This window comes from Glycine max, chromosome 8 (assembly GCF_000004515.6).
Source record: "Glycine max cultivar Williams 82 chromosome 8, Glycine_max_v4.0, whole genome shotgun sequence".
Lineage (NCBI taxonomy): Eukaryota > Viridiplantae > Streptophyta > Magnoliopsida > Fabales > Fabaceae > Glycine > Glycine max.
In genome coordinates, this window is record NC_038244.2 from 35663736 (window position 1) to 35690434 (window position 26699).

The following is a 26699-nucleotide window of genomic DNA, read 5'->3' on the forward strand; positions in this document are numbered from 1 at the left end:
ACTCCATTGGGGACTATTTTTAGAGAGTTAGGCCTATTAATCTTTTGTGCAAAAGTTGCATGTGTTTTCCCTTTCATCGGTTTCCCTTTTCCTTTATGTTCTTGTATAAATTTCTTCGATGCTGTAAGCGTGTTTTACTGTATGCATGGGATAAATATGTATTCATTTGATGCACACAAACACCGACACCTTTTTGCACACCACAGTGAGTTGAAAAGGGGCCCTATACCCGGGTCCATGGGAACATAAGGAGTGGAGGTGAATTTGTGGTCATGCTAGGTCTCTAACTTTCTTGATAACAGTGAACCCTCATCTAGAGTTTTTCTCTTTAATAACATATTGTTGCTGGTAGTCCCTACTGTCGCAATATGTTTGTCGAAGGGGATGATACATCTAGAAACCATTAAGAGAGATATGACCACCTTGGGAATTATCACTAAAAGCCTTTTAGTTCCTCCCATTTAGGCCCCTGAAATAGGGGCACGAAGCAAACACGCTACATGCCTTTTAAACATTGCCATGCATATAACCTAAATGTCATGTATGCCTTTGCTGTATGATTATTTTATGGATATTGTCATGCTGTGTACATCCCCCTGTTGCACTTTTGTGCATCTGCATCATGTCGTCACGCTCGCGTTGTATGTTGGTCTTGTCTTTTTGTCATGAGAAGCCGGAAGGTCCATATCACCTTCTTAATTGCACACATGCGGCACTGCGCCCCCAAATGTGCAAGTAAGAAGAGATGATTTTTCGGGCTCTTGTGTTCGTAAATGCATTCATATCAGGCACCGCATAAGCATCTCTTCATGGCATCGTAATAGACATATTGTTCCAGCATTTGTCACTTACCATATTCATGCATTGCATTTGCATAAGTCATTTCATCACCATGCATCTACATCTAACATGTTTTTTGCATACCATTTATTTTCATGTTTACTCATGCATGATCCTTGCATTTTCCTCTGCAAAAAAAGAAGAAAGGGAAGCATGAAAATTCACACTGCATTCTTAGTTGCATGTGTTAGGTACCATAAGCCAACCATGTTGGGATCATGAACCTATTTCCAAAAAAAAAAAGCAACAAAACAAAATGATTGAGCATGATACCTAATGCGTGGTTAACTAGGAAATGATGTTTCTTCGGGCATCTCAATCTCATAATTACATTTTCCATGCATAGCATACGTATTCTCGAGTCTTTCATCTCTATGAAATATTGTCGAGTATTGGTGATCAAAATTGCCATTCCTTGGGTTATGGGGTTGAACCAAGCTCATGCTTTTACGAAAAAGGTTCATCAAGTCAAGTTGAAGTATGGAAGTAACAATCTTGCAAAAAATTGGGGCAAAAGATGGATCGCGTTACATCGCTGCTTCGTCTACTGCCAAACACATTTAGGACTATTGATGTCCTTGTTACTTTCAGTTTCACATTGACAAAGATGTCATGGACCATGTTGAAAATCTAAATTGATTCAACCCCATGTCCTGCGTAAAAATTCGCAATACTTCAACTGTGCATCATTTGCATACATCCATGCTTTTCATTGGTTGCATTGCTCATTGCATTCTTTCCTTGAAAAAAACAACGAACTTAATCATTGTTATCAAAAGGAAAGAACACACTTTACGGTGCCCTTACAGAACCCGTGCTAAAGCTAGGGTAGTGGGTGAAGTAGAGGAGGTGCAAGAATAGATAAAGGCTGACATAGAGGCCATGAAAGAGCAAATGACCACAATGATGGAGGCCATGATGAGCATGAAGAAGATAATGGAAGCCAATGCGGTTGCAGTTGCCGCTACCAGCGCTGTTGCTAAGGTGAACCTGATGCCCCCATCTGGCCTCAACCAAATGAATCATCCAACCTCAGATATAGTAGGCAAAGATTTGGGAAGTACGGACGGCCCCTATTATGTGCAAATTCAAAACAAGCACGCCTTCCCGCCATATGGCTTGCCTCCCAACTATACACCACCTAATATGGCGTACACTCCTAGTGAGAATGTCAATAACTACACTCCCATACTCATTGAGAGTCGACAACCCCAAATTGATCATGCACATGTCTCTCAAACCATGGGGGAGACACATGAAATTCCCCACCACAATCTACCCGACTTCGAGCCTTGCCTCGGATATGCCACTGAAGGGCAAGCAGTTGGTGGTATACCCCTGCAAAACACTTTGGAGGGCCCTCAGTATCTCCCACAACCACACCCCTTGCATTCCACAGCGGGTAAAAACCCTCATGCTATGACAGAGATAGGAAAGTTGGATCATCTAGAGGAAAGGCTCAGGGTCATTGAAGGAGGCGAAGATTATGCCCTTGCTAACCTAGAAGAGTTGTTCCTAGTACCCAATATCATCACCCCTCCCAAGTTCAAGGTGTCGGACTTTGACAAGTATAAGGGGACTACTTGCCCCAAGAACCATCTAAAGATGTATTGTCGGAAGATGGGGGCATACGGAAAAGATGAGGAACTGCTGATACATTTCTTCCAAGAAAGTCTTATTGGGGTAGCTGTTACCTAGTACGCTTACTTGGAACCTTCCCGAGTCCATTCTTGGAAGGACCTAATGGTTGCCTTCGTTAGGCGGTATTAGTACAATTCTGATATGGCTCCTGATAGGATGCAACTACAGAACATGTGCAAAAAGGGGAACGAATCTTTCAAAGAATACACCCAAAGGTGGAGAGACCTGGCAGCTCAAGTGGCACCTCCAATGACGGAGAAAGAGATGATCACAATATTAGTAGACACATTACCAGTGTTTTACTATGAAAAAAATGGTGAGGTACGAACCCTCAAGATTTGCGGATTTGGTCTTCACTGGCGAAAGGATCGAAGTGGGTTTGAAAAGGAAAATTTGATCATCCTGCTTGGACGAATGAGAAAACTGGGGCAAATGAAGAGGATGAGGATGAGGAAGGAACCCATGTTGAGGCTGTTATTCCTACATGGCCAAACTTTCCACCAGCCCAACAATGTCATTACTCAGCCAATATCAGCTCTTCTCATTACCCACCACCCAATCATCCACAAAAGTCATCCCTAAAATCAACCACGAAGCCTATCTGCCGCACTTCCAATAACGAACACCACCTTTAGCACAAACCAAAACACCAACCAAAAAAGGAATTTTGTAGCAAAAAGCCTGTAGGATTCACCACAAATTCCGGTGTCATATGCTAACTTGCTCCCATATCGACTTGATAATGCAATGGTAGTCATAACCCTTGCCACGGTTCCTCAACCTCCATTTTTCCGAGGATACGACTCAAACGCAATGTGTGCTTATCATGGAGGAGCCCCGGGGCATTCCATTGAGCATTATAGGGCCCTGAAGCATAAGGTGCAAGGTCTAATTGATGCGGGCTGGCTTAAATTTGAGGAGAATCGCTTGTGAATCCTAACATTGACAAGCGACACCACACATGGGGCAATTTTGAAAGCTGTTGTTAGATGTCTTTAATGACTCATCAGGATTTTCAAGTTTATGCCATTATTGTAAACCACAGTTACAATGCTAAATAAAATGGATAAATTTGACATCTTTATCCCTCATCCTCTCATAATTACATCTTCGCTTCCACTAGAATGTGGGTGCAAGCCATTGGTTTGTTTGCTCAAGTGACCTGCGCTCCTGAGTTTGGACTTCCAAGACCGTTCAATCAAAAATTACTCGTGCTACACATTTGGTGAGGGTGCCGTAAAATGACGAGTAAAGAAAAAAAAAGGTTCAAAAGGAAAAAGGAAAAAAACATTTGATTGACTGTGTTTTCAAGTACAAATATAGATGTTCATGTGACCTCATTTTATCATTCCGAAAAGTTTGTCTTTTTTTAGAGAGAAGTGAGTTATCAAGAATAGGAGTCATTTCACTTAACCCGTCAACTGAAAAAATTCTTCAACTATTTCTCGTCCTTGAAAAATTCTTTTTGCGAGAATCAAACCGCCTCTTTCATTCTTCCTTGCTACAAGGTTTTGAAAACAAAACAACGATGGATACCTCAGAGCCATACACTGGGGCAATGAAAAGGCACCAAGCATAAAGCGAACCTAGGGGAAGATTAGAAGTTCTCACCCAATAGGTTCCTAGCTACAAGGTCATAACGAAAGATAACAATTGGTAACTCAAAGCCTTACACTGGGGCAATGAGGGGCACCGTGCATGAGCCTCAAGCAAATCTAGGGGCAGATAAAAAGTTCTCACCCGTCAATGTTTTGAAACAAAAAGAAAGGGGGACAAACCCTAGGATTTCAATGGATTGATTAAACATCAAACGACTCCATTGCCGTCACTCCCTCAGAACATACACTCTGAGGGAGTTCTCGGAGAGATTTGCAAAAGATAGGATAAAGTTGCATGAATTATCACCTCTTTCAAAAGGACAGTCAATTTGTGTTTTCCAAAAAAATCAAATCAAATCAAAATCACAAAATAAGGAAAGAATGTCATGAACATTGTACAACTTTCCATTACATTGCATTGTTGCATACGAAGTCCACATTTCAAGACAAAGGTTGCATGCATCTAGATCCCTAAAAATCATGTTAACTACATAGATTTCCTACATCTATTGTCCAATCTTTTTGAATTTGGAATGACTGGCCCTCTCAATGAGTCAATCTCTTGCTTTCTCATAAGGGTGGACCCTTGAGGACTACACATCCTCGCCTTCAGAGGGCTACACGCCCTCACCTTCAGAGGACTACATGTCCTCGCCTTGAGGACTACACGTCTTTTCACCTTCAGAGGGCTCCACACCCTCACCTTCAGAGGACTACACGTCCTCGCCTTGAGGACTACATGTCTTCACCTTCAGAGGGCTACACGCCCTCGCCATCAAAGGGCTACACGTCCTCGCCTTCAGATGGCTACACGCCCTCACCTTCAGAGGGCTACACGTCCTCGCCTTCAGTGGGCTACATGCCCTCACCTTCAGAGGACTACACGTCCTTTCCATCAGAGGACTACACGTTCTCACCTTCAGAGGGCTACACGCCCTCGCCATCAGAGGGCTACATGTTCTCGCCTTCAGGGGGTTACATGTCCTCGCCTTCAGAGGGCTACAGGCCCTCACCTTCAGAGGGCTACACACCCTCGGCTTCAGAGGGCTACACGCCCTCACCAATAGAGGACTACACGTCCTCGCCTTCAGAGGGCTACACGCCCTCGCCTTCAGAGGGATACATGTCCTCAGCTTCAGAGGACTACAAGTCCTCGCCTTCATAGGGCTACACACCCTCGCGTTCAGAGTGCTACACGCCCTCACCTTCAAAGGGATGCACCCCCTCGCCTTTAGAGGACTACACGTCCTCACCTTCAGAGGGCTGCACGCCCTCACCTTCATAGGGCTACACTCCCTCACCTTTAGAGGACTACACTTCCTCGCTGATGTGTCATCATTTTCTCATATTTCTTAACCCTTTTTGTCACCATTTTAATTACTGATTAGCCTTAATTGTTAAATTAATTATGCAATTTTATCATTTGGGCCTACTGGATTAATTTTGTGTTTTTAATTTAATTTCAGGAGAATTATAAGCAATTGGGCTTTAATCCAGAATTGGGCTTGGGCTTGAATCCAGAATTGGGCTTGGACTTGAAGAGAGCAGACTATTTTATTCTACCAAATTTTATCTTATCTAGATATTATTTAGATTTGATCTCATCTAGATATTATTTCATCTAGATCTTATCTTATCTTATCTAGATTTTATTTTATTTATGGGCTTGTATTTAAAATAGATTTGTAAGCTTTGGGGCTGAAAACTATATAACAACACCAAGGTTCTAGTTTAGGTCTCTTCTCTCTCCTCTCTTTTCTTTCTCTCTCTCTTTTTTTTTTTTCATTTTAGTCTTTTTCATTTTAGGGACAAAGAATAATTTTAGGTTTTGCAATTCTAGTTATTACTATTCACGTAGCATTAAAATTTCATTTTCTGCTTCAATCTACAATTTTGTTTCTACTGATTAATGGAAGGCTAAGTCTCCAGCGTTGTTTTCTCTTGAGGATTAAGCACAACTCTCTTTGAGGTTTTATTATTACTATTGAATTCTGTTTAGTTTTTCCTCTTCACCAGTTACTCTGTATTTGTTGCTATTAATCCATGCATGCTTAGTGCTTGATTAATTGTCTCTGCTCTTAATTTACGTTCATGCTTAATGATCAGTTCGTTCATGATTAATTGGTGTATGTGTTGCTTAATCACATAATGAATGCCTTATGTTAAATTTCTCTTAGTAATTTAATTTAGGGTTGGATTAAGTGGTTGAACTGATTAAGGATAAATTCTCGTAACCTAGGATAAGAGACTTGCTTGTGAATCAAGCGGAAACAACATGTTTTAATTCTGATATTTTCTAATTCAAATCTATTCGCTGTTTAATTTACAAAAGCAAACAACCACCCCCCCCCCCAATTCGTTACTATTTTCCTACTATCTGTTATGAATGTTTGGTTGACCATTGCTCATTGGGAGACGACCTAGGATCACTTCCTAGATACTATATTTTTAATGTTTATTTGATTCGGGTATGGCCTCGATCACTCGCCTTTAGAGGGCTACACGCCCTCGCCTTCAGAGGACTACACGTCCTCGCCTTCAGAGGGTTGCATGCCCTCGCCTTGATAGGACTCCACATCTGCACCTTCAAAGAACTCAAGGTCCTCCACCCTTAATGCTTAATCGAGGCCTGCACTCCTGGGTGAGGGGCTAGTAGTTTGATTTTATCAGTTCCTAGGCCACCCCCTAATTTTGGAGGGCGACCAACTGTGCGAGCACAGCCAGAGAGGGAGGTTATCATGCAGCTACTATGCATACCGGGGCAAGATTTCACCTAGCCGCTACAAGGAGACGATTGTGGATCATGCACACCACCACAACTCTGATCTCCCCCAGTTGAAGTGTCAGTTGGTCTTTGCCGTCATGACATAGGTAAGTTTGCACATGGCTCAATTGATTTCTGATGCCATCCACTATTTGCAAGGATCGCGCCCACAAGACACCCAGTGGACCCGGAGAAGCCCAACAGGGCCCTGGGGTTTCCAACTCTGGTTATGGGCCTCTATCAATCCTACCGGGTGCCTGTTCCCCCCTAGCAAGGTCACGTCATCGTGACATAGGTAAGTATGCACATCACTCAACTGATTTTTGACTTCATCTATTGTTTGCAAGGATCGCACCCGCAAGACACCTAATGGACCCGAAGAAGTCCAATAGGGTCCTGGGGTTTCCAGCTCTGATTACGGGCCCTTTTTCAGTTCTACGGAGTGCCCATCGCCCCCAACAAGGTCATCAGGCCCCCTATTAACTGGGCTTTCATCAAGAAGTACTGCACCCCCCAGGCAGGTGCAGGGCGAGACACCACAGTAGCCTGGGAATGGCCGGTAGCGAGCAATAGACGCACCGCTGCCACCTCCAGAGCCCATCAGCTCATCTACAAAGGTTTGAGCATTGCCTACGACCCGTGGCAGACCATCAGGCGACCAAGTCCAAAGCCAAAGGTAAGCAAAAGTACTAGGTCCGTGACCGACAAGTCATCACGTGTCCAGCTCAAGATGTTAAAGAAGCGCTACTAGGAGGCAACCTAGTACCTTTTAAATCTCTGCTTGTTATTTGATCACCTTTGTTTCTCAAGTCATAGTAGGACACGCCTAATTGCTCATGATCCTAGGAATTAAAATAAAACAAGTACAAGCTCGGAAGGTAGTCATACCTCACAAAATATATGTATGTGTGTTTAGGTAGCGAAAATACCTCACAATATATATATATATATATATATATATCTGTGTGTGTGTGTGTGTGTGTGTGTGTGTGTGTGTGTGTATGTTTAGGTAGCAAGATACCTTGGATATGCATGTATATAGCAAAAATACCTCACAAAATATATATGTATGTTTAGGTAGCAAGATACCTTGGATACACATGTATATAACAAAAATACCTCACAAAAATATACATATGTTTAGGTAGCAAAATACCTAATGAAAAAAAATATATAAAAATAAAATTGGTTAGGTAAAAAGCCAACATGCTTTTGAAAGGAAATGAACTTGCCATTCAGAACACAAGGTTTTTGAAGAAAAATGTGTATGCACCTGAAGGGTGAATGCTGTGAAAATTTTCCCGAACGCCCAAAATGGACTCGGATAAATGCATGAATTGATGAAAGAACATGTTTTGGAAACACTGGTTTGACTTAAATAGGAAAAATGAATCCTGAGCCCTAGTGTCACATGACCATAAAAACTTGATGCTTGAGTGTCCACATGGGTGCATGCATGACTAGTTTTGCATAAAATTTCCAAATCATCATTGTCGTATGTGTGTCATGGAAATAAATGTGGGACATCCCCTTTATCCCTGAATCTCTGGCCAAACCAACATCCTAACATTCATCATGTCCGGCTGTTCTGCAAGCCTTTTGACCGAAGACCTCAAACCACCATAAACCTTGACCCAGGATGAGAACTTCCATCCCTGTCCTCGGAAGAAGGAAAAATGGGGTCTCCCAAGAAAAAAAAAAGTCATTCACTATTGAGTTGCTAACACGCTTCCAGAACAAAGAAAGTTCCGGATCAAAGATCGGAAGAAAACAAAAGGAAAAGAGAAATTCCCGATCAAAGATCGGAAGTAAACAAAAGAAAAAAAAAAGAAAAGTTCCCGATCGAAGATCAGAAGAAAACAAAAGAAATATACAGGAAGGTCTTCGGACCAGACAATATTTGAATTGTCACAAGCAAATAAGAAAAGAAAGGAAACCATGACTTGAAGTGGTCTTCTCCCTTTGATTGCCAACCAAAATCCTGTGTGTTGGTGACTTTTTCGCCCCGCACTAAACAAAAATAAAAAAGGAAAAGGCCAAAACACTCAGAACCAAATTCCCCTCAAAAAACACTATTCCCAAGAAAAAGTCCTATTGATCCATGATCACGCACGTAATCTTTGATTTGATAGGAAATGATTTGCAAAATCAAGTCATGACATATCTATGGTTCAGAATTAGGATAAAACACTTGTCAGTGTGAGATCGATACACTTTGAGTGGTTTTGTTTCTATTTCAATTGGACCCAGTGTTTCCCCTAAATGGTCGTTTAGAAACGAAACGCTAACGTCCAAAATCTCATTTGTGGTTATGAGAAAATTTTATCAGCATACTCTCCTTCCCGAATAGACACATTATTTTTCACCAAAAATTATATGTTGCTCTGATCAGTTGGAGGTTTTGTTTCTTTACTAAAGCATGTTCACATTTTAGTGAAAGAACACCGAGACTATTTTAGTCTCACAAAAGTAAGAATTACATAGGTCTGAGTTCCTCATCTCAAATTGAGGATATGTAGGAGCAAAAGCACCACTTTTGTCGACCACCCCACCTTCTGTTAATCCTGACCCGTGAAGTCAGGTGGCATGTGGGGGTACCTTATGGTTACCCGTACCTTTTGTCAGCCAGAGGCAAGCGAGCCCATTGACACGCAGAGACTAACGTTGTCATCTACACCTTTTGTCAACCAGAGGCAAGCGAGCCCATTGACACGCAGAGACTAACGTCGTCATCTACACTTTTGTCAACCAGAGGCAAGCGAGCCTGTTAACACCCAGAGACTAACGTCGTCTTCTACACCTGTTGTCATCCAGAGATGGCGAGTCCGATGACATGCGGGGGTACCTTATGGTTATCCGCACATTTCTGTTAATCCTGACCTGTGAAGTCAGGTGGCAGGCGGAGATACCCAAGTGGTTATCCGTACAAACGCACCTTCTGTTAATCTTGACCCGTGAAGTCAGGTGGCATGCGGGGGTACCTTATGGTTATCCGCACCTTTTGTCAACCAGAGGCAAGCGAGCCCGTTGACACGCAGAGACTAACATCATCAGATGCACCTTTTGTCAACCAGAGGCAAGCGAGCCTATTGACACGCAGAGACTAACGTCGTTATTTGCATCTTTTGTCAACCAGAGACAAGCGAGCCCGTTGACATGCGGGGGTACCTTATGGTTATTCGCACCTTTAATCATCCAGAGACGGCAAGTCCGATGACATGCGGGGGTACCTTATGGTTATCTGCATCTTTCGTCAACCAAGGCGAACGAGTTCGATGATATCGAGGTGATGTTGGTCGTCTGATTCTGATTATTTTTGAAAAATTTTGCAGGTTTTACTTCCGTTATCCAGAGACATTCATGCCTGATGACACACAAGATTCTTCTTTGCTAGGCAGGGACGATTGAGTTAGATAGCATGTTGAAACGTCGTGGTTATCCCGTTTTATCGCTTTCAAGGCACTGAAATTTTGCTGACGCTCCTGATGCCTTTTTTATTCTTTTTGAATGATAGGTTCCGCTAGTTGGGATATTAATTGGCCGAATGATGTTCCGCTCGAATGAAATTAGTGTCTTATCTTTACTTCCATTTTATCTCCAATAAAAGATAAGTAAAGAGGGGCAACTGTCATAGCCTAATTTCATCCGGGGACCATTATTTGTTGGCATGCGACCTCCACTTGACCACCTCAAAATTTTTAACACCCATCATTGTGTAATCCATAAAGTCTCGCAACATTCCGGAAGTCAAAAAGAGCATTGTTGTAGAATCCGTAAAGTCCCGCAACATTCCAGAGTGCAAAAAAAGTATTGTTGCATAATCCGTAAAGTTTCGTGATGTTTTGGAAAGAAATCGATATAAAATTACAAAAGGGGTGTATTTAGTAAAATGGGGGTGCAAATAGCAATTATCAAATCTGGGCCCTTCTAGAGGATTCTGGGCATTTCCTTGCTTTAGGTGGAAGCAACCTAGCTCGCCTGTGCGAGCTGGACGGCAACCTTCTCCCCCCTTTTCCTATAAATAGGCGAAGGGAGACTGCTCCAAAGGGTCTCTGGCCCCTATGCTATGCATTTCAGCTGTTTTGGGTGAAAAAAATTGTTTCCGTGAAGAAAATCCTAGCCGAGTTGCTTCAGTAACGCCTCCGAGACGTTTCCGTGAGCAAATCCGTGAAGGTTTTCCGCTGTTCTTCACCGTTCTTCGTTTGTTCTTCGTTCTTCAACTGGTAAGTTTTCGAATCCGAGACTTTCAATTCATTTCTTGTTTTGTTGGCTTTTATCTTTATTTCGTTCACTTTCGATTTTCTTTTCTTCCGTTTTTAATGAGCTTTAACTGATCGTTTAAGCCATTATCTCGCCTAATAAATGATAAAATAAATTTCAACCGATCATTTGCGTTGTAATCTTGTTTAATCACTGTTAAAACAAAATCTAACCGATCGTTCACACTGTAACCTCGGTTAAACCAAAAAAAAAAGCAAAATAATAATAAAATAATCAAAATATCTTGGAAAAAAATGATAATAAAATAAATCAAAAAAATCAATCGGACATTTTTCTTTGAAAGTTTCCTTGAATGAATTGACTAATAACCAAAGTGAAGCTAAGGCTAAAATCAACTCATAAATCAAGCTTTGTCCGCAAAAATCACTAAAAACCGTTTTAAGGTCCAACGCCTTAAATGGTCTTCTTTTCTTTTATCGGTTAACATGGACCATTCAAAAGCATAAAATCAAGACGTAACTTTACCGCTTTTGCAAGAACTACGTAGGTCTGATTTCCTCATCGCAATTGAGGATACGTAGGAGCAAAAGCCCCACTTTTGTCGACCACCCCAAGAGATCATTAATGGTCCAACGCCTTAACGTTTCTCTCCTTTCACCCCAAGAGATCGTTAATGGTCAAACGCCTTAACATTTCTCTCCTTTCAAAACCAAGAGATCGTTAATGGTCCAACGCCTTAACGTTTCTCTGCTTTCAAAAGAATCAAAAGATCGTTTAATGGTCCAATGCCTTAAACGACTTTTGTGCGGTTAAATTCGATCTTGCGGAAAAAGATCAAAACAACTTAACCAACGTTTATTTCTAAAAGAACTACGTAGGTCTGATTTCCTTATCGCAATTGAGGATATGTAGGAGCGAGGGAAACACCCTTGTTGACCACAAAAAAATAAAAAATATAAAAAGGCATAAAAAGACATAAAAATATAAAATGGGAAAATAAAACAAATTGAAGACATGATATTGCCACTTGATTGAAGGCTGTCGTCCCTTGTGACAGACGCGTGGGGTGCTAATACGTTCCCCGTGCGTAAAAACAACTCCCAAACCTTTCACACTTAAAGTTCGTAGACCACACCTTTTCGGTTTTTTTGACGTTTTCCTCATATAAATGTTGGTGGTGACTCCGCGCGCCTTCCTCCCTTGGAAGACGCACCCGTGAGCCCTCACATCGCCCTCCTGCCGAAGGGTAGGTTGCGACAATACCCAAAAGCTTGAAGTATCTTCCAAGGTATTTTATCCAATACCCTGGATATGTTGGCATTCTACTCCTACACTATATTTAGTAAGCATATACTATGGCTTCTATACAATGTGGTATGTATTGGCGTTACCTTCCAAGAATCCAAGATTGAAGGTATGGATTAAATGTCTCTTTATACACACCTCATAAATTTGAATCATGTGGAATACATGAAATGATTTGAGTCTTGGCTTTATTGTTTAGTGGTTTTTACTAGTATTCACTTTGTATTCCTTTTTTGAAAACCCAAGTCAATGTTGAGAATGGATCTATGTGATTTTTACAAATGTTATAAGAATTTTGTCAAATCCAACATGCACTGGATAACACTCTTTACCTTAAATTACTCCTTCCTAAATTTGTATCTAATACTGAACTATTATTTCATAGTGGATCTTTACTTGCCAGTGCCAAGAGCCAGCTAGCGGTGAATCCAAATCACCAACCTGCTGAATATATGTCCAAGCTTCACAAAGCATCAAATCCTATTTGGCTTTTGGCTCTAGACATAGTAACTAGAACTATCGTGTTCTCTCTCTTTCTGGTTGTTGTTCTTGATGCTTTTCAGAGATGTAACAAAAAATCATTTGTCATTTTGTTTTTTTTCCTACTTTTTATTTACGTCTTATATTTCTATAGTTGTTTCCAACATAATTGGCTTTATTAATGTGCGGATCCTGAGTTGTTGAAGTATTTGAGAAGGTATAATGGACAAGAGCTTGAAGTTTTCTATGAAGACTTGAACAACATAATTGGGTACTCACCAAATGGTGTGGTGTACAAGGGAATAATAAAAGGTGGGCTTGAGATTGTTGTGATTTACCTTTGCATCAAGGAGGAGCATTGGACATGATATCTTGAGCTCTATTTTTAGAGAGGTAAATGGAAATTTTCCTATGCCTATGACATGCTAGAATCTGCACACAAATAGTTATCTAAATCTTTTGATATTTATTTATCCCATTCAGGTGGCAGACTTGACAAGATTAAATCATGAGAAGCAATTTGTTCTAAATTTTGAATTGTCCTCACCTTAACATGATTATTATAATACACCTTTGTGGAAGTTGGGAAAAGGTTGACAAGTTGGTTAAAATTGTTAACATGGGAGATCATGACAATGAGATGAAACCTCCCTCAAAGCATTTGAAAAATTTAATATATTCTTTATATCAACATTGTCAAGAACATGTTTCCTAAATTTTCTCTCTAGTTATAGGTGATTTGTTTTTTTATTTCTTATTTTTTCCTCATTTTCCTATACATGTCAATTCATAACAATGGGCTAAAAATGTATGAACTTTGACTATTTGTCCAGTTTCATGAAATATGTCTTTATAACCCTTAATATAATCATGGATTTTATTTATTTATTTTTAATTGACATTATTTAGATCTGATGTTGACATCTTATTTGATATTCATCTTAGAAACCTAGACTACCAATATAGAAGAGAAGAAAGCTTCAGGAGGAATACATTCGCGGTACAAATCTGAAATGCAAAGCACATTCCTTCGTTTGTTAGGTTTGAAGTACCCGGCTTTTTATGAAATAAAAGAAAGTTTTTGTGTCAAAAAAATCATTTAATATTTCTCAAAAAAGCACTTCTTTGTTGAATTGTTAACTAGTACGACACCTGTGTGGAAGCATGGGCTAGTTGCAAATTTTACCTTCTTGGTATAATTGTATCCATTATTTTTAATTTTGTAGAATTAGAAGTATATAATGCAATTAGAAGTAAATTTAACCATTTTGGTATAGGCACTTGTACACATAATGGAATTCTCAAATTTAGAATTTAAATCAACCAAATGTACCAATGACAACATGCAAAGGATAAAAAAAATTAATTACCTCCAAAACAACCACAGAAATTCAAAGCATCCCAAGCATGCAGTTAGGTTAGTATATTAAATTACTAAATTTGCAAGGAATAATATGGAAAGAAATAAATGAAAGCCAAATGTAATAACATTGGAATATATCGCATGTTTGTTATAATAAAGATGTTCAGGTAGCTAATAACTTTACAAAATTATAGCAATATAATCTAAAGCATCATGTGTGGTAACATAAACCACCAAGAGTTATAAATAATAGGTAACAAAGATTGGTACAATGTAATCAAAAGTTTTTAAAATACTAATCCAAAATAGAGCATAGTTGTCTTTTGGATTTGGGAACTAAAAAATAACTTCTTGGCTAGCTTCCAAATTTTTTTTCAACTGCAAAATACCTCCATCTAAAGCCAATTTTTGCAGTCATCCAAAACCAATGATTGTAGACAATGTTGCATTCTACAATCCCTTCCAAATTGACATGCGTGAAATTTGCATTTTTCATGAATGCATACATAGAACTTGGCACATCTTGAAATTAAGATTAAGTTGATGTGAGATATATTAAATATATACAGTCTTGAATGCAAGATTGTTTATAAATTTAAAAAATTTCATAGTCAAACCTATTTATTATATATAATCTTGAATCACTTACCAAACTACTGCAAGTTACTTTGTACTGATTCAATAGGACTTTGAACGTGACTAAGTTAGGGTTTTGCTGATACAACGAATGCTAGTTTGGAAAAGCTCGTGGTTGAGAGTTGCTTCTGAAGATAGTTAATAGGAAAAATGATGATTCATAATAGGTCATAGTTAACTGATGTTTGTCTGTCAATCCATAAAAATCTCTAAGCTGAGTCTAGCCAGCCACTATAGTTAGGCTCTGAAGATTTTGGTTGTATTTAATAGAGTGTACCTTCCATCTTTGTCTAGAAGATGTCAAGTATCATCTAAGTCATCTTTCCATCTCACAGCAAAACTCCTACTAACCTCACCATAAGACTACATATAAAATAAACTAATTTAAGCAATACTGATAAATTATATAAGTCATGAATATTTGAGAATAATGTTTAAATTGTAACCTAATCCTTAATGTGTACTATGTTGAACATGTTAGTTTCTTTTTTTGTTAATTTTCATCATTACTTTAGCCAAGTCTTTCCAACACTTCTGATCCTCATCCATCATTCCTAAATTCCAGCATAAATAGAGGATATACACATAGAATGGTCAAGCATAAATAAAGATGAAAATGCTTAAGCAATGCATAATACAAAGTGTCAAACTGTTATGCACACAGAATATGTTGTTGTATCTGACACCAATGCACAATATAAAAATACACACATAAAATGTTATGTTTGTCATTACAACATATTCTTCACATTGCTTTTAGATACACATATTGCATCCACCTATTCTTCTTAGAAGAAAAATTAAAATTTTTAGGTTGAAAGTATCAGTTTTTTGTTTCACATTCACAAAAATCCTGAACTAATATACTAATGTTGCTATTTTTTTTAACAATTTAATGAACACAAATCTAGCATTAATTGAATAATCTTTGAAATACAGAGAATTTTGGAAATATTTTTTGCTTTTAGTGATCCTGTAGTAAAGTTTGATTTTTTTATGGTTTAATAACACACACTACACATATCCATTTTTGTTATCGAAAAAATATATTTCTAGATTGAAACTATAAGTTTTGTGTTTCAAATTAAAAGCCCTAACATAATGTTGGCTCTGTGACATTATAAAAGACACAAAGTTTTAAACAATGCTCACCACATTCGACATGTTTGGTTACCTACATTTAGTTTTTGTCACAGAGGATAAAATTTATAAACATATAGTAGAGTAGTATGAAGATGCTTACCAGGTGGAATGGAGTGTGGTAGAGCGCTACTATGGTTGGGCATCAAATGGCTTGAGCTTGCTCTAGCAATGTGCTCTTCTTGAACGTTAGATACAAACCAATCCTCTACTAACACTGCCTTTATTTTCATGTTTTCATGAAGCAATGCCAGTGGAGCAAGTGAAATGACGTGACTACTAGTGATAACTAATCACCTGAATTGCTAGAGTTATAACCGAGCACAGATTGAAGGGATGTGAGTACTAGTTAGTGGTGCATGCAATTGAATGACCAATTATAATGGTTGAGTGAATCAACGGGCTAAAATTACACAATGACTAAGGCCTAAGTGTTACATGGATCCCATGTGTTAAATATTAGGCCTTTTCTGCCAACACTGTGTAGATTTCTTCTACATCCAACACTTTTATAAATTTTCCAAAATTACCCCTATTAATAAACAAATTCGTGAGAAAATTCATAAAAAATGTTGGGTGTAGAAGAAATCTAAATGGTACATGAAGAAAAAGCCTAAATATTAAGACATCTATTAACTTGACTAAGGCCCATGTGTTACATGTTTCAACTTATTCAACATGTTTTCTTCCTGCACCACATCCAAATTTTTGTTTCTACACTACACCCAATAAATTCATCCAGGATATTCTAATATCTCAAATTTAAATGAATTATTCCTTCTTCAGTTGTGTAGGAAGAAATGTCTAGTTTAAGATACATCATTACTGGTTAAAAAAATTCATTTGACCATAGTTATGAATTATGTAGTGCCACTATTAAAAATATTAAATAACAAATATTAACTTTTAAATATCATATTTTGTGCAAGTTAACATAAATGAGTTAAAATTGATGATATGTTATATTAACATGTAATTGAATGAAAATTGTATAGTTAATGAAGTTATTTTTAACTTGCCTTGGTTGTATAGTGAAAACCATAATAGTTGATATATGACATACACTTGTAGTACATGAAATAAATGACGTTTGTGACACCCTCTAACCCGATATACATATAAATAAATGAAATATATAAAAATATTGATAAACAAATTTACGTGGGTAAAAAGTTCACATTTACTTTACTATTACCAAATAAAACTTATTAAAAGCATATTCGACTCAAAACAAGGTCGTCAAAGTTTACAAAGGAAATTTTGTTTAATCAGTGAGGTAAAATAAAAAAATAACATCATGCAATTAAAATAAAAACTTTTCTCCAATGTTACATCCTATCAGAGCATTGTGTTCCAGCGTTCTCTAGCACGAGGTTCTTTAAAGTCAAAGTCATCCACCTAGTCATCTGCTCTCACGAACACAAGGTTCGAGATTATCACAAGATCCAAACACAAATAGCACACATGGGAGTGAGTTATCACATTTCTAAAAAGACAAATAAACAAAGACATGATCAAAATAAATTATAGAAGTATTTATAACATAGCTCAACTTAATACAATCCACATTACTCCACCACCTTATCATTTAAAATTCATTTTTCAATCACCAATCACATTACACATGAATCACACACTCAGGTCAAGACGTAATAAAACTCATCAATTTCATAATAAACAATTAGCAGACATTCTGCAATAATTATACTAAGACTTAAGCCTATATGCAATGTAGTACTATGTTAGTGAAAAACCACACTGGGGCACTTAGGAGTACATAACAAGACACACCACACAATGGGTATGTCAGGTCATTCTCACTAAGTAAAATCATAAGGTGACCAGTCAGGGTCATTCTATTTTACGAGAATGCTTCAACCATATGGGATCAACATAGGCTTAAAGGAGCATTTAAATCGAGTATCTTTACCCCTAAGACATAGACTCTGAAGAATCCGTTAGGGCCTCACCTTCTTGATTCAAGTCCAACCCCTAAAATAGTTTTTGCACATAGACACTGCTTATGAATTATACAATACCCATGACCTCACACTCGTGTTTCAAACACGTTTAACACATTGCGCTACAATTTAACACTTTAGGTTCCTAACCAAGAATCCTACACTTTCCCTTTAACACTACGCATAAACACTTTTCAGAAGGTAAACACTAGTCGGGTTATTGTATAATTCACAGCTCACAACACAAGTATTGTCACATCAAGTGTTAACCACACACTTATTGACAACCAAATTTCATGTCCATAATTTCAACATATCACAACGTCACGATCCACCATCACATGTTTACGTGTATCTAAAAAATTAACACATGTTCAACTTTTCACTTATGCTCAATCTCAACAACAATGTTATAATCTCATTATAACAATTTATCATGCCTCATAAATCATATGCACATCACACAATAATAATATTTTCATGACACAAAACACACACACACAGACACAAATATTAAATCAGACTATATTATTTTCAATTAAAAAGAGTTTTTACAACAATTAAATTAAAATTATATCAAAAGATAATACTACTAGGCATTAACTTTACAACTTTCTTTAATTTATTATTTTATTACTTTTATTATTACAATATATACATAACTTGTTAACCATCATCATGGGTATGTTAGTATTGGCAGGTTCAATATGCAACCAAAGAAACCAAAATCAATGCATTTTATTTGATTTATATACTTGGGAATGATTGGAACACTCATTTCATCTACGTAATGACCAATATCATTATAATCTACTAATCCTTGGTCATCTTCTAATTCCCACCAAGGTTTATCATACATGAATGCAATGATTTTTGCCCAAAGTACACATAAACCATCCTTCGAAAAAAAACAACATATGTGTTATTGGTAAAGTTGATATTAACCATATTTAATAATCCAAATATTAATATAAGAAGCTAAATTAAATGTCATACTAAATTAGATACAATAAAAGAAACTAACCCATCCAATTAAATGCAAATATGCAATTCTTTTGTGAGGATTAATGATTAGAGATTCGAAATAGACGTCTTTTGCCATTTGTCCAATGTTAATGACATAAACATTATCAGACCTCGCTCTGATGAAACAAATATAATGTTAAGGTTCAACCAATACATACACTGCACAAACACAACATACATTTGCACAAAGTCATAGATAAAGTATTTACACAGATAATGAATCTATACCTCATTCCAAAGTTAAGCATGGTTGGTAAGTTTGGATCCAATATAATCTTGCTCACATTAGACACAGTTTCAATATACATTTCACCTATTTTATTGTCATGTATTTTGTAAATTGTCAGGAAGATTTCAATGTTGTGTAATTCCATATAAATCCACTTCAAACTTTAATATCAATTCATACCACGAGTCAAGGCACCACATGGTCTAAGTCTGCTGTATTGAACCGCCAAAAAAGGAGGTGCAACATTACTATCTCTTACTAAATCTATGATAGCTTCAACATATTTACCACAAAAAACACACTTAATAGCATTCCTGTATAAAAATACATACGATGTTCTATCATACACAGGACAATATATAATAATGTACATTTAAGTTAAAGGAATCTGATAACTGTAAGTTTTTGAGTTAATTTGATAGTCAATTTTGGCTAAGAATGATTGCAATTTCTTTACTTTACTGTTGTTTTTAATGAAATAATAAAGAAATTAATATCTTTGCAGTTTTTTATTAGCAGAAGTTAAAAGAAGAAGATTTCAAGTGCTTTGGAGGAAAATTGATGCAAAAATTGGAAGAATTGGATAGCCCACTTAGCACGCACTCTCGCTAAGCAGGAAAACTCAAGTTTAGTGCGAAGAAGGCCCATGTGGAAGCCCAAAGGCGTGCTTAGCGCGAAGTTAGCATGAAAAGTAAGCTACTTTAGGCCTATAAAAGGAGTAGGAAGCAGAAGAGAAAGACACAACCTACACACCAAGATACCAATCCCTACACACCACCCTAGATACTCAAAGCTCTCTAATGAATACATCCTAAGCCTGAGTATCTCTAAAAAAGGAACCCTCTTTCTATGTCCATTATCCCCATTTCTTCCTCTATTCATCCCTCTTCTTCTATCCACATCAACCCCTAAAGTCTAAAGTCTCTCATGGCAATGAGAGGCTAAACCCCTTTAGTTAGGGCCTGGCAGGCCTAGAAAGCCAAAAGATGTATTGTATGTTTCATATCTATCAATGCAAACAAGTGTTTTCTTTCCTATTATCCTTTCTTATTTTAAATTTCATGTATCATTCATTCATCCTTGCATCATCTTTAGGGGTTAGGCGCTCAAAAGAGGGTAATCCTTAGTAGAAATACAAGGAAGGTCTTATATGCATCAGTTTTAGGGATTAGTCGCTCGAAAAAGGGTAATTTCTAATAGAACTCAAAGGAAGGGGTATCTTAATAAAATCATTGCTAGACATAGAGTGATTGCATTATGTCCATGCATCAAAGAAAACATCTAGAATTAGAACTTCATGCATTTTATCTATTGAGCATTTGCAAAGACATTTGGGAGATAGATAGGTAAGATAGGCTTGTCATCGTGAGACATCAAGGGCAAGTATTCTAATAGATGTGGGTAGGAAAAATTCAATAAATTGATAGAGAAAAGTCTAAAATAATACATCATAGGCAAATAAGGCATGCTAGGTCCCAACAATATCACATTCTGAATTTATCTTTTTATCATCGTCTTTATCTTTTAATTTTCTTATCTTTTACATTAAAATTTATTATCTATTTTATCTTCTACTTTTTTTATCTTTATCATCTTTTGATTTAAATCTTTTATCTTTTCTATCTTCTATTTTTCTTTTCTTTAAATCTCTTATCTTTTCTTTTAAATCTTTATCTTATCTCCTACCTCTCTTTATCTTCCATTTTAAATTCCTTATCTTTTGCTTGTAAATTGGGTTTGCATCAATCTAAGTACAAACAAAGCCCCCGTGGATTCGACACTCGGACTTCCGAGTACTTTACTACTTGTGACAAAACGATGCACTTGCCAACAAGTTAAAAGAATCATACTGTCCACCACTGAGTTGAGTAAAAATTCTTTGAATGTTCTTGCCGTCTTTGAGAAAATGTTCGACTGAGGATATTGTTGAAGTCCACCCAGCAATGTCTTCAACCTATAACATACAAAACAAATTGAATAAAAAATTTGTTGATAACATATGGACTAAAGCCTACAATGCAACTATGATACCTATGCAATATGTAGGAATTTTAGTAGAATCAGTAAAGGCCTCAAATGGAACTGGTTTCAAGCAAGATAGTTGACTCAATGATTTAGATAGCATGGATGTTACCACTGAGAATCTTGTTAGTTTAAGCTTATATTCATGATTTCCTAATCGAAATTCAGCACCATTCTTCATAACACTAACATTCTGCAAAATATACACCTTTCCTTCTTCCATATTCAAACAAAGCATATTCCAAATATCTTCTATAACACATGATTGTATTTGATCACCCTTATTCCAAATAAATATGAAGGATCTAGTTAGACACAAAATAAATATAAATTTCTGAACTTAAATAGATTACATATAAACATAATAACTTCTTACTTCATTGTCAAACAAAATCATTTCAAACCTACCAATTTTCCTACCAATTGAGCCATGTGAAATTGACAATAATGATATGCCATTCATTACCCAATGCTACAACCACCAAATTAATAAAGTGTTGGTTCATTATGCTACTTACTTTTCATTATTGTATATAAATATGTTAGCAATGAAAATTGTAACAAGCTTCATGTCACTGTGCCACTTAACATTTCCCGCCAACAACTTTTAGTTCAATTCAATTTGATTTAGTTAATTATTTTAATTTTTCTTTTTCTTTTTTTAATTATAATAATATCTATTACTATGCATTTTTTGAAATTTCTATTGAATGTCGTGTGATTTTCTAGCTCTACTTTGAGCTACTTGGAACTTTGATTCTAAATAAGATATCAATGGAAATTGTTAGTACTTCATTTTAAATTTTAGTACTTCACTTTAAATTGTTAAGTTATCACTTGATTCAATAATGTTTGTCTAGATACTTCCACTATGAACAACATCTCAGATTGAGTGCATAGTATTGCACATGTCGTTTTCCTTCAATGGAAGACGCACCCTTGGCCCGACCGAGAGGCCTATTCATGCCCCCGCCGGAGGGTAGGTTGCGACAGTTGGCAACTCCACTGGGGGACTATTTTTAGAGTGTTAGTCCAATTAATCAGTGTGCAAGATCTCATCATGACTTCTTCTTTATTTATGTTCTCTCTTCCCTTTTATCTTTTGTTTTGTCCATATTTGTACACAACCATTGCTATGTTGTTGTGTTTGGTGTGTGTTGTCTATCAATTACATTCATAGTTAGAAATAATTTTTCTACACACACATGACACCTACACCTTGCACACACATTGAGATGCTAGGCCCTATACCCGGGTCTATGTAAGCCATAAGGAGTGGAGGTCGATCTGTGGTCATGCTGAGTCTCTAACAAGCTTGATGACAGTGAAGCCTCATCTAGAGTTTTTCTCTTTTAGTGATGCATTGTCGCTGATAATCCCTATTGCCATAATTTATTACCTAAGAGGATGATATCTCTAGAAGCCACTAAAGTTACTTGAAACCACCCTTTGGAGCTATCACTAGAAGTGGACCTTTGGATAATTTCCATTAGGTTCCTCAATTAGGGGGCACATAGCAAACTTACTCTGGCATATTCCTTGATTGCATCATGCATCTCTTCATGGCATCACAATGGACATATCATTCCCGCATTTGTCGTTCATCATATTCGTGCATTGCATTTAAATAAATCATTGCATTTAGCATGCTCTTTTGTTCTGACAACTGGATGCATTCTATTGTCATCATTTGCACGTCATGTTCACTCATGCATGACCCTTGCATTTTCCCCTGCAAAAAAGGGGGGGGGGGGGGGGGGACAAAACAAAAAATAAATAACAAAAACAAAACAAAAAGAAAGTCACACCACATTCTTGGTTACATGTGTTGGGTACCATGATAATGTCTATAAACCAACCATGTTGGGATTATACACCCATTTCTCTAGAAAAAAAATTTGAAAATCATGTGAACGTGGTACCTAATGCATGGTTAACTAGGAAAATGATGGTTCCTAGGGCATCTCATATCAATCTCATAATTTCATTTGCCATGCATAGCATAAGTATGCTCGAGTCATTCGTCTCTATGATAGGCTGCTGAAGTATTGCCAATCAAAGTTTCTTTTCCTTGGATTATGGGGTGGAACCAAGCACATGTTTTAAGAAAAGGTTCATCAAGTCAAGGTCAAGTATGGAAGTAACCGGCCTGCAAAAGTTGGGGCAGAAGATGGATCGAGTTACATCGTTTCTTTGTCTACTGCCAATTTACAAAAATTAAGGACTATTGACGTCAATGTGTTCTTTCCAGTTTCACATTGACAAGATGTGATGGAACATGTTGTTTTAATGAAAATCTAAAATGATTCAACCCTATGTCTTGCATAAAATTTGCAATACTTCGACAATGCATCAGTCACATACATTCATGTTTTTCATTGGTTGCATTGCTCATCACATTCTTTCCTTGAAATCGGAACTGTAATCATTGTTATCAAAAGGAAAGAGCGCGCTTTACGATGCCCTTACCGAACGCGTGCTAGAGCTAGAGTAATGGGTGAAGTAGACGAGGTGCAAGAGCAGATCAAGGCCGACATAGAGGCTCTGAAAGAGCAAATGGCCACAATGATGAAGGTCATGATGAGCATGAAGAAGATAATGGAGGTCAATGTGGCTACAGTTGCTGCTACCAGCGCTATTGCTGAGGTGGACCCGACTCCCCCATTTGGCCTCAACCAAATAAATCATCTCATCTCGGATATGGTAGGGCAGAGAGGTAAAGAATTGGGAAGTGCAGGAAGCGCCCATTTTGTGCAAGTTCAAAACAAGCATATGTTCTCGCCATATGGCTTGCCTCCCAACTATACACCACCCAATGTGGCACACGCTCCCGATGAGAATGTCAATAACTCCACTCACATACTCATTGAGAGCCAACAACCTTGATCTAGTCATGCACCTATCCCTCAACCCATAGGGGGGACACATGAAATACCCCACCACAATCGAGCCAACTTCAAGCCTTGCCTTGAATACACCACTGAAGAGCAAGCAGTTGGTGGTGTACCCCTGCCAAACACTTCGGAGGGCCCTCAGTTTTGCCCACAACCATAACCCTTGCATTTTGCGGTGGGACAAGCCCCTCCTACTATGGCTGAAAAGGGAAAGTTGGATTAGATAGAGGAAAGACTAAAGGTTGTTGAAGGAGGCGAAGATTATGCCCTTGTTGACATGGAAGATTTGTGCCTAAGTACCCGACGTGGTCATTCCTCGGAAGTTCAAGGTACCGGAGTTTGATAAATACAAGGGGACAACTTGCCCCCAGAATCACCTAAAGGTGTACTACAGGAAAATGGGGGCGTACGTGAAAGATGAAAAGTTGTTGATGCATTTCTTTCAAGAGAGCCTTATTGGGGCAGCCGTCACATGGTACACTAATCTTGAACCTTCCCGAGTCCATTTTTAGAGGGACCTAATGGTTGCCTTCGTTAGGCAGTATCAGTACAATTCTAATAAGGCTCCGGATAGGATGCAACTACAGAATATGTGCAAAAAGAAGCACAAATCCTTCAAGGAATACGCCCAAAGGTGGAGGGATCTGGCAGCTCAAGTAGTACCCCCAATGACGGAGAAAGAGATGATCACAATGATAGTAGACACGTTACCGGTGTTCTACTATGAGAAAATGGTGGGTTACACGCCTTCAAACTTTGCCAATGTGGTTTTCGCCGATGAAAGGATCGAAGTAGGTCTGAGAAGAGGCAAATTTGATCATCCAGCTTTGCTGAATAACAAACCTAGGGCAAGTGGAGAAAATAAAGAGGAGGAAGAAGCCCATGCCATGACCGCCATTCCTACATGGCCAAATTTTCCACCAGCCCAACAATGTCAATACTCAACCAATATCGGCCCTTCTTATTACCCACCACACAATCATCCACAAAGCAAAGAGGACCGCCATTCCTACAATTATGCTTTTGAATGGTCCATGTTAACTGATAAAAGCAAAGAGGACCGTTTAAGGCGTTGGACCTTAAAACGGTTTTAAGTGACTTTTGCGGACAAATCTTGATTTGTGAGTTGATTTTAGCCTTAGTTTCACTTTGGTTATTAGTCAATTCATTCAAGGAAACTTCCAAAGAAAAACGTCCGATTGATTTTTTTGATTATTTTATTTAAAGATATTTTGATTATTTTATTATTATTTTACTTTTTTTTTGTTTAACCGAGGTTACAACGTGAACGATCGGTTAGATTTTACTTTAACAGTGATTAAACGACATTACAACACAAATGATCGGTTGAAATTCATTTTATCATTTATTAGGTGACATAACGGCTTAAATAAACAGTTAAAGCATGTTAAAAATGGAAGAAAAGAAAATCGAAAGTGAACGAGATGAAGATGAAAACAAACAAAACAAGAAATGAATTGAAAGTCTCGGATTCGAACACTTACCGGTTGAAGAACGAAGAGCGAACGAAGAACGGTGAAGAACGGAGGAAAATCTTCATAGATTTGCTCACGGAAATGTCTCAAAAGCATTACGAAAGCACTTCGACTCAATTTTTCTTCATGGAAACATGTTTTTTTTACCCAAAATAGCTGAAATGGATAGTCTAGGGGTCATGAACAATTTTGAAACAGCCCCCTCCCCTATTTATAGGGAAAAAGGGAGGTGATTGCCGCCCAGAGGCTTCTTGAGGAAGATTTCTAAGCGCACCCTGATTACTATGTTCACCCCCCTTTTCGTACTATACGGAAAAGTTACGAAAGCCTTACGAAAGTGTTTCGGATTTGATTTTCATCTTTTTTTCTCTTCCCTTTCACCAATATTAAGGGAAATATGCTTACCCAAGGTTTACAGAAATTTTACAAAAGTCACGGAAGCCCCGGAAACCATTTTTCAACAACATGGAGGAGTTTTTCGCCTAGTTGCTTCCTCCTTAAGCAACCCAACTTCCAAAATGTTCTAGAAAGACCTAGATTCGAATTGCTATATACACCCTTTCTTGATAACCCCCCCGTGTTTGTGTTTTTGGCTATTTTCCTTCCGAAATCTCACGAAACTTTACGGATTCCACCGCGATGAGTGTTAAGCCTTCTGAAGCGATCAACAATGGTCCTCAGATGAAATTAGAGTGTAACAGTTTATTTACACACACCCTACTTTGCTGAATACACTCTCGTTTTCGTGTTTTTGACCTGTTTCTTCCCAAAACATCTTGGAACTTTACGGATTCCACAACGATGGGTGTTAAACATTTTGAAGTGGTCAAACAAAGGTTGCATGCCAACAAACAATGGTCCCCGGAAGAAATTAGGGTATGACACATTGCATGCCTTCAAAAGGCAACAATGTCCTTATTTGCATTTTCGAAGATGACAATGTCTTCAATCATTGCATGCCTTCAAAAGGCAACAATGTCCTCATCTACATTTCGAAGACGACAATGTCTTCAGCAATTGCATGCCTTCAAAAGGCGACAATGTCCTCATCTACATTTCAAAGACGATAATGTCTTCAGTCAT